The sequence below is a fragment of the Mirounga leonina genome, unplaced genomic scaffold, assembly GCF_011800145.1.
Source record: "Mirounga leonina isolate KUSES-001 unplaced genomic scaffold, KU_Mleo_1.0 Mir_170, whole genome shotgun sequence".
Taxonomy (NCBI): domain Eukaryota; kingdom Metazoa; phylum Chordata; class Mammalia; order Carnivora; family Phocidae; genus Mirounga; species Mirounga leonina.
The window spans coordinates 9,145,944-9,155,974 of NW_023270433.1; the positions used below are offsets into that span (position 1 = coordinate 9,145,944).

The 10,031-nt window shown below is 46.2% G+C and overlaps 1 pseudogene; it reads left to right on the top strand.

The window, feature by feature from the left end:
* The first annotated feature begins 9,062 nt into the window (after window positions 1-9,062).
* Window positions 9,063-9,816, top strand: LOC118018193 (annotated as a pseudogene).
* Window positions 9,817-10,031: the final 215 nt, after the last annotated feature.

Genomic DNA, 10,031 nt, shown 5'->3' on the forward strand with positions numbered 1-10,031 from the left:
AGAGCACCTTATCACCATCAAAGAGGTCTCAGTGGGAAGGTCTATCCTGAAGCCTTCCTGTTCCCACTATGTCAGCCCCACAGATGTGACCAGTCCCCATCTGTGTTTCTCTGTGCAGCACTCCAGCTTTCTGCTGAGCATGGAACCCTTTCCTATCCCTGGTGAGCCCAGGAGCTCTGGTTCCTTATTTGATCCCCAGGAGGTACTTAATAAACATTTGCTGAAGTAAGAGGAAGGGAACTGGATGGAGGAGGATTCAGGCACCAGTCCTGGCTCAGTGCACCCTCTATCCTAAAGCTAGCCAGTATCCACATCACTTGGAGCAAACCTGTTTATTGGTTCCTGGTCACACCCTCAGGGCTCACCTGACCATCACCTGACAGCTCTCTCACACCATCTCACCCACCTGGAAATTGCCATTAATGGGAAATCCATTCTCCTCAAATGAACTCTGTGCTTCTCTCAACCTAGAATATTTGGCCCAATCTTCCTTCCCCGTGTGTCTGGCTCTTTCTTAATCCCTTCTATTTCTGCTTAAATTCCTTGACCGTACAATCAAAATCTGGCCTCCCTATTACATGTTTTTATAGTTTCTTGAAGATATATAGATATAGATATAGATATCTATACAGACATATATATGTCTCTCTCTCTATATATATAGCTATATATGATAGCATATATATGCTATCACTGTTTACCAGTGGTTCCTGGAGTGGTTGATTAATGACTTACTCTGTGAGGCTACCTCCACACCAGTTGCAATCCCTGGCATGTAGTAGGCCTATAGGAATTATTTGATGAATGAATGAGTGAAGAGCTGCCCATAAGACCTCAGCCCTAGGAGGGGTCTCTGAACAGCCTAAAGTTATCCCAAGAGACACCACCAGAAATACTTAGGCCAAGATCTTGGGTGAGGCCATCACCCATGTGACAACTTTTCCAAGCCAGAAGGAGCAGCTTTGTCCCAGCCCTGGGGCTCACAGTTCTGACCACTTCTCCTGAGATGGTCTCACTGCTGGGATGGTTCTGGGGGTAGTGGTCATCCTCTTGCATTCCTAACTCAGGCCCTATGTAGACCCAGCCCTCGCTCTTAAGGCGTCAAGTTTACCCCCTTGTACTTGCTTCGCAGTTCCCTCCCTCTGACTACTACTCTTAGTCTTCAGTAAGACATTGCCAGGGTCTCAGGGACCCTCTTAGGAGGTCCTATGGGTCAAATCGTGTCCCTCACAAAGATACATTAAAGTGTTAATACCGGGTGCTTGTGAATATGGCATTATTTGGAAATAGAGCATTTGCAGATGTAATCAAGTTAAAGTGAATGATACTGGATTAGGGTGGACCCTTAATCCAATTTGGGCCTCATCCTTACAAGAAGAGGAGAGACAAATGCCCCGTGAGGACAGAGGCAGAGAGAGGAGAGACACAGAGCAAGCCAATGGGTGTTGAGTTTTGCTAGCAGTTTCCAAAAGCTGCAAGAGGCAGGAAGGATTCTTCCTCACAGCCGGTAAAAGGAGCTGGCCCTGCTGGCACCTTGATTGCAGACTCCGGAGCCATGAGAGGATAAATTTGTTGTTTTAAGGCACCAAATTAGTGGTGCTTTGTTAAAATCGCCCCAGGAAACCAATGCAGAAGACTTCCTGTCCCTGTGGGTCAAGGGCCAGAAGCTGCCATGGAGAAGGGCCCTGTTCTTTGCCCAGAGCCAGGCATGCATGCCCCTGGGTGCAGTGCTGCTCGGGAAACAGTTCCTCACAGTGCATCGGGGAATGGCCTGAGGCCGGCATGTCTGTGGGCTGCGACATGCTGTAAGCCTGTCTCTCCAGAGACCACACCATCTAGATGGGACACGAGCTGCATGCCCGGCCCCCCAACCACCACCACCAGCCTCTTTGCTCAGCATCTTACAGAACACTTCAGCCCTTGGGCCAAGCTACCAGCTACACAAAGCAGAGAAATTGGTGAGAGGTGTTTCTGGGAATGGAAAGGGCAGGACTTAAACTTGGTACAAAGGGATTAATTTCAATAATATCAGCAATACCTATTGAACCTACTCTGTGGCAGGCACTTTGCATGTGTTATCCGAGTTCCTCCTCTCATGGGTATGGATCATCATCCCCACTCTATACTTGAGCAGGCAGTGGCTCAAGAAGACTTTGGCTCAAGTTCCCTAGCTGATTGTGATAGAACCAGAATTCAGATCAAATCTTGAGTCACTTTCTGACTCAAGCCCATCATGTTGTCTTAACTCCTCAGGGATAAGAAGGATACCATGAGGACACTTTGGTCTTGGACATCATGAATACACATGGACTGAGATAGGTCAGTAACTCAGGACAAGAGGCAACCTCAGGGATGGAGCTCAGAAGGGCATGGCATGGACCAGTAGTGGGGCTGCCTGCCCATGTCAGAGCCTGCTGTCTCCAGCCTCCCAGCTGTCCCTGAGGCTCCACCCTGCACAGGCCTAAGCCAATGAGTGCCTGACCCAGTGACATACCTAGGCCTTCATACCTAGGGTAGTGTTGGGAAGCTGTGGCTGTTCCATGAATCTCATGCCCCACCCCATTCCTGAGTGTACCCATGAGCTTCAAACTGAAGTTTCCAGGCCTATCCCTCACTGATACCCCAGTTTGCCATGCTGGGCTCCTTCTGCGATCTCAGGCTGGCACCTGCCTGGTTTTCCATAGCCAAACCCCTCTTGTCTATGCCTGAGGCCATCCCACTCCTGGCATCTGCCCAGGCCACTTTGGTCTTTGCAAAAGACCGTCTATGAATTTGAACATAGCAGACAAGTCTAGAGGTGTCTGTCCTGCTCACACTTCCTTACTCTAAAGTCGTCCTTCCAGGGATGGGCCTGGGAGCCATGTTCAAGACACAGTATAGTGGTCAGACACAGATGTTACAATCAGACTGCCAAGTTCAAAGTCCAGCTCAGCCACACTAGTTGTATGACCTTGGGCATGTCACTTAAATTCTCTCTGCCTCATCTGTACAGTGAGGTCGATAACTGCAGGGCCTGTCACAGGAATGTTGTGTGAAATAGAGGAATTATACATGTAAAGCACTTGAAACAGTGTGTAGTAAGCACTTAATGGATGTTGGCTGTTATCATTACATCATTGTAATTATTGCCATCCTTGTCATCAATATTATTATTATGATGGCTCCAGCCATAGCTGACTGGGCCAAAGATGAACATCTGACCCAGCCTGGACCAATCAGGTTCTCAGTCCCAGGAAGATGGGACATATGCCCAGGACAGAGGGACATATAGCGGTCTAGGTTTGCCAGGCAACATGGAAATCCAGAATTCTTAGACAGCCCCATTTGTCCACAGACATGGAGAACCAAGTGCAGAGAGAATGAAACAAAAGCACACAGAGATATTTAACTCAGAGGCCATTTGGCTCCTGACAGAGAAGAAAGATGGAGGGTGAGGCTTCCTGGGACCCCAGTGGCTCTTGGACCCTTCCTTGGGCTGTGCTTCCTGTCCTTGGACTCTTGCAAAACACCCTAGTCCCTGAAGAGAAAAAATCTCCTTTGAGCCCAAGCCAGATAGAATGGGTTTGGTTACCTGAATCCAAAAGGTTAGACACCATCCCAGCCCTATAAAGCAAAAAAAGGGGAAAGTGAACAATGCTGGGAAAGAATATGAGTTCTACTGGTGTGGCCATGTATGCATGTTTGTATGTCATGTTTACAGGGGAAACAAGGCACTGATGTATCATCCATTCTTCCTGGTTGGTTTTCCTGGCAAATGTAGGTCCACATTGTTCCAGAAGTGGCACGGGGAACATCTCTCTACTAAAGGGGAGGGAGTAGATGGAAGTCCAGCAGCAGCACCACTTCCAGGCTAGCTTGGGAAGATCATACAACATCTTCAAATGGCCCCAGTCCCCACTCCGCCTCTGGCTGGTTGTGTAACCTCAGATGGATCACCTTTCCTCCCTCAAACTTGGGTGTCTCATGTTCATTGTGAGTAGTATATGCCCTGCCTGCCTCTCTCACAAGGGAGACTCGGGGAGAGGGCAAGGGGCTCACTGGGGTCTGTGCCTCATGGATGAGAAGGGAAGTGACAGGTCATCCAGGAGAGAGATTTCTCCCTACACTCCATGGCATCATCTTTCATGCACTGCTAACTTCCTCAAGAGCTACTGCTCTCACCCAAGGAATCCCAAGCCCACCTCCAGAGGAACTAACAGAACTGGTGAAACTTTGGGGGCCCAATGACTGGGGTAGGAGCCCCTGCTCCACATGCCTTCTCCTCTGAGTGTCACCAAGTGACACCAAGAAGGCTCAACACCCTGTCTCTGTAGGCCAAGGCAGGGTTCAGCAGACAGGAACAAAGTTAGCCTGGGTCTCAGATCATGTGATAAGACCTGCAGATCCATCCCTCTGTGTTTGGGTAAACTGATTCTCAGCCATCCCACCCAGAGAAAATGTCTGTATCAGGGACCATCTCTTTGGGAAGAGTAGGCATGTGAATGTCCATGTGTGTCTGACTTCTCCCTCACTCCTCTCACGCCTCTGAATCCAATCACCAGTGACCTCCTTAGGACCACTAACATTTTATAGCTCCCATCTGATTTTGTGTGTGTGTGTGTGACATTTTACTCTAGCAACCACTTACTGGTTTCTGAAACACTCTCTCTCCCTGAGCTCTGTGACATCACATTTTCCTGTACTCACCCCTCCTCCCTGCCACTCCTTTTCTGTCTCTTGGAACTTTTTCAATGGCTGATTATCCTCAAGTTACTGTCCCTGGGATTCTTCTCTCTCCAGACACCTCCTAACTGGTCTCATCAGCTCCCTTGGTTTTTCCCCCAACTTGAGCGCCACGGTTACCCAGATCTGTCTCCAGCACAAACCATCTATGGGGCTGCAGAGGTCCAGCAGCCTCCTCCACAGCCTCCTGTGGTGTCCAGAGGCTCCCCAAACTCAGTGAACTTGACACTGAACTCTTCCCTCCTACTAAAGAAGGACCACTTGTTCCCTATCTCAGTGAATAATGTCCTTCAACCTTTCATCATTTCTCTGATGCACACCCCATGATGCCTCACTCTCTCCCCTGCAAACAAAACCTGTTAGCCAATTCCATCTCTTCTAGCATCTTTCTTAGCTGCCTATCTTCCCATCCCCTCACCACTGCCTCAGTTCAAAAGCATCTTATTGTTCACCTGGGCCTTCCTTTCAGAAGTAGATGCTAAATAAATCTTTTAATATAAATTAATCTAGTTTAAAGTCTAAAATATAAGAATTAGGCCCTATCTCACCAGACTCAGATACAGCTCAGAGTGTAAATCAGACCTCACATCTCAGCCCAGAGCTCAGAAACTAGAGCTGATGCCTAGAATCTAGAGCAAAATTCACTCCTAAAACTCAGAGGGGGAAGCCCAGAGCCCCACACCCAGCCAATTTTTTAGTCTAAAGAGTCACATATGGCTCAACCCCTTCCACCAACATCCCTTATTTTATTTTTCTCAAAGAAAAACAAGTGTCGATGGGGAGAGGGTTAACAGTTTATTCTATTTTTTCTGAGTGATTTTATCACTGTCGTTAGAACATTCATTGAAGTAAGTGAGGAATCCATCACAGGCTGACAGCAGTGTGCAGACTAATGGCTGTTAGATGGTAATAATTTTTAATATGATTTTTATTTCACTTAATTTCATATGTGCTTGACAAAAGGTCCCCAGTCACTGGGGAGCAGTGCGGAACTGGGAATATGCTCACAGGAAGGTCTATTAAGCCAGGTGCTGGAAGCGTTTCAAAGAAACAACTTGCCATTCAGGAGAAAAGTCAGAAACTTGGTCAGGTGAAGGGAGCTTGTTTCTGGCACAATGTCAGTATCACACCCCACAGACACTGGCACAATACCATGATTCAGAGGGACAGGCATTTAAATGATGGGAATGCCCACATGCATGCACACGATCATGCCAAGGCACAGATGGACATAGATGTACCTCATCTTGTGAGCAGACACACAATCACACCCAATGAACCATGCTCCAAGTTTTCAGAAAAACACATACTAGGCACAGATTACACACATACACATGCATATTGCAAGAGAGAGAGATTGAGACTCATTCCTTGGTATGACATAGAGTCTCACCCAAGGAGTCAGTGTGTGCTTGTGCTCACTCTTGTGTTCTCTCTCTCTCTCTCACACACACACACACACACAGAATCACATAAGGAAAACATACAGATTTATCCCTATAGAGAGTCACATCTCACATACATAAAAGTAATCACATACAAAACATTGCTGAGAGTCACTAAAATAGACACACATATCCTACTGGGTCTGTCCTACAGCCTGTTAATGGATCATGAAACCCTTTGGCGATTTTCTAAAAATTGTTTTTAACTATTGGAGGAAGTGGTGGGGAGGGCAACCCTTGTGCCCAAAGGCAAACCTCCAGAGGTGGCCACAGGGACAGGGGGAAAGGAAAGTCATATTTTGTGTAGCTGGCATAGGGATAGGTAAGGATGAAACCATATCTGACTATAGCCCATGTCTAGAGTGCTCTGCAGTAGGATGGGCAGGGTCTCAGGGTACTGCTGACTTGAAGCATCAGGTGCCTTCCCAGATGTATACCACATTAGAGTAATCCAGCCCAGATTCCCAGGTTCTGGAAGGGGAGGATCCTGGAAGCCTTCTATGGGAGGATTCCAACCATAGGAAGCCAGGCTAGTCTTGGAATTGATCCCAAATCAGCAGGAACTTGAACCAGAAATGGGGGCTCAGCCTAGAAATCAAGTGGTCAGTGGAGAGAGAAGTGGGAGGAGGGAAGAGAAGAGAAACTACAGTTCATCTGTTCTACAGTTGTCTATCCACTAACCTAGACACAGAAGCAGAGGAAAGAACATAAATCCCCTGGGCAGGTGAAGAAAGCCCTCACTGTCACAACTTACTGACTTCCACTTGCTCCAAAACAAGGTCTAGAGGAAACTGAAAAAAGCTGACAAGGACCCACCTCTCCTTCACTTCCCCTCTGGAGGAAGAATAAAACAATAAAACAGTGTCCCACAACACACAGCTTGCTGTGCCAAGGTATTGTACAGTCCTGGCCACAAATCTATGTGGGACCTCTTGCTGATGAACTGTCAGCATACTGTTCTTTCAGCTTGACTCTGAGAGGAGTTGGCTTGTGGTATTAAAAGAGAAGACTCTAGCGTCAGGCTGCCTGAGATTAAACCTCACCTCTGCCCACTCATTAGTTTTGTGAACTTGGGAAAATTTCTTAACTTGTGCCTCTGTTTCTGCATCTATAGAACTGCAATGGTAAGTCCCTACCTCACAGGTAATTGTAAAGATTAAATGAAAGAGTCTGGCTTTCAGAAAAGGTTACCTACTATTATTATTTTATACAAGTTTCTTATAGAAATTGTGGGAAGTGGCTTCTGCCATGTTTTCTTAGCATAGAGGGGGAATTCTTGAAGGCTGGGGCAGTCATCCCGTGAGGTCACTGAGACTGCCTGAAAGCTATCAGGACCACGGACAGCATCAATTCTCTGTCCGTGGTGCTGACTTGTGCTTTTTCTTCAGCTTTCTGCACCACAAGCTCACTCCTTCCATATTATAACCAGGAAGTCCAGGGGGATACTTATCTGGATATTGAGACTACAAGGAGATCAAAGTTATTGATTCCATGGAAATTCTGAATCTGAAGAGATTCTTTTATAGAGAAGACTGTTGAGTGGTCCAGAGGCAGCCCTGCTCATTTGCCCTGGGGGCATCTCCAAGCTCCCTTTCCCTGGATTGGTCATCCCAGGCCAGGACCTGAGAAATGTTTTAAAGAGAAAGTCTTTATCCCACATTTATTGAGCATGAATGGTGTGCCAGGGTCTGTCCTAAGCCCTTAACATACATTATTGCAGTTATTCTCCAACAAACCATTGAGGCAGGTGCTCCTATCATCTCCATTTTGCGGATGAAAATTCTGATATTAGAGAAGCTATTGGTTCACCCAAGTTCACACAGCTAGAGGAGGAGAAGCAGGATTCACACACATGTCTAGACTGTAAACCCCAGTAGTTTTTTCTATCTTGGTGATTTATGTGTCCATCCCCAGACTATGCAAAGAAGAAACTCTCAATGAATATCTGCTGAATGGATGAATAACTCCAAAATCAGTGTCCTAGCTTCTTTGGTTTCTGCTTCTCAACTGGGATGTCTGGTTCAGCATTAAGATTGTTTCTTTAGACACAGATACTCCTACACATTTCTACTGGCAGGACCTTTCCTTCCCACAGCCCCCATGGAGCCTGGCATAAGCCTCCATTGACCCTCAGCTAGACTTGACCATCTCAAACCTCCCTAGATCAGAAACTAAAGGTCCTGAGATCTGAGGTGCCTGGGTGGCTCCGTTGGAAGAGCATGTGACTCTTTATCTTGGGATAATGAGTTCAAGCCCCACATGGGGTGTAGAGATTACTTAAATAATAAATACATACATACAATAAAGGTCCTGAGATGTGGCTCTCTATATCCTAGCTTGTGCTGGTTAGACTGCCAGGAGAAGTCTTGCCCACTTTGACTCTTAAGCTGAAGCTGCTATGGAAAGTAGTAAGTATTCCATAAATGGCAGTGACCATTATCATTCCTATGGAACAACAAGATTGTCTCCACATTGGCATCTGTAGGAGACAAATTCAAGCTAGCTTTCAAGGTGTAGGGAGGTCTTTGAGGGGGATATGGCACAATAAAAGTATTTTGACTCACAGAAAAAGGAAAATTCTGCTGGAGTCTCTATCTTGCAGTGTATGAACTCAGAAATTATTTCATAAACCCAAGACTGAGAGATTCATATGTGGGTCATAACCCATCTATATATAGATTGAGCCTTTCTAAAACCATGTGTATAAGTCTTCATGGTGGAAGGTCAAATTCTAATTTCAAAGAGTATAGTGAATAAGAGTTGTATCATCAACAAACAACAGTAAAAAATTACTGTTCACTGAGTACCTACTATGAGCCCAGCACTATACTAGGCACAAGACATACAAGGTTAGTTCTTTCTCGTGGCACCTCGGAGGTGGTAGTCTGCTTCAGGATGAAGCTGAATATCTCTTTCCCAGCTACTGGCTTCCAGAAACTCATTGAAGTGGATGATGAACGCAAACTTCATACTTTTATGAGAAGTGTATGGCCACAGAAGTTGCTGCTGATGATCTGGGTGAAGAATGGAAGGGTTATGTGGTCTGAATCAGTGGTGGCAATGACAAACAAGGCTTCCCCATGAAGCAGGGTGTCTTGACCCATAGCACTGCCTGCCTGCTGCTGAGAAAGGGGCATTCCTGCTATAGACCAAGGAGGACTGGAGAGAGAAAGCACAAATCTGTTTGGGGTTACATTGTGGATGCCAATCTCAGTGTTCTCAACTTGGTCATTGTAAAAAAAAGGGGGGGGAGAAGGATATTCCTGGACTCACTGATACTACTGTGCCTCATTGCCTGGGACCCAAAAGAGCCAGCAGAATCTGCAAACTTTTCAATCTCTCTAAAGAAGATGATGTCCGTCGGTATGTTGTGAGAAAGCCCCTAAACAAAGAAGGTAAGAAACCTAGAACCAAAGCGCCTAAGATTCAAAGTCTTGTCACTCCACGTGTCCTCCAGCACAAACGTCAGCATATTGCTTTGAAGAAGCAGTGTACTAAGAAAAATAAGGAAGAGGCTGCAGAATATGCTAAACTTTTGGCCAAGAGAATGAAGGAGGCCAAAGAAAAATGCCAGAAACAGATTGCCAAGAGACAGAGGCTGTCCTCTCTGAGAGCTCCTACCTCTAAGTCTGAGTCCAGTCAAAAATGAGATTTTCTAAGAGTGACAAATAAATAAGATCAGACATCAAAAAAAAAAAATACAAGGTTAACCTGCCAGGGTCCTTGACTTCAACAACCTCAGTGATTGACAAAAAAGAAATACAAGTCAATGGGCAATTTATACCAGAGAAGTCTTCATCAGGGATGACTGAAGTGGAAAAGAATTGGGGGTTCTCCCTGGGCCATGTTGGCTGTTCCCTATCC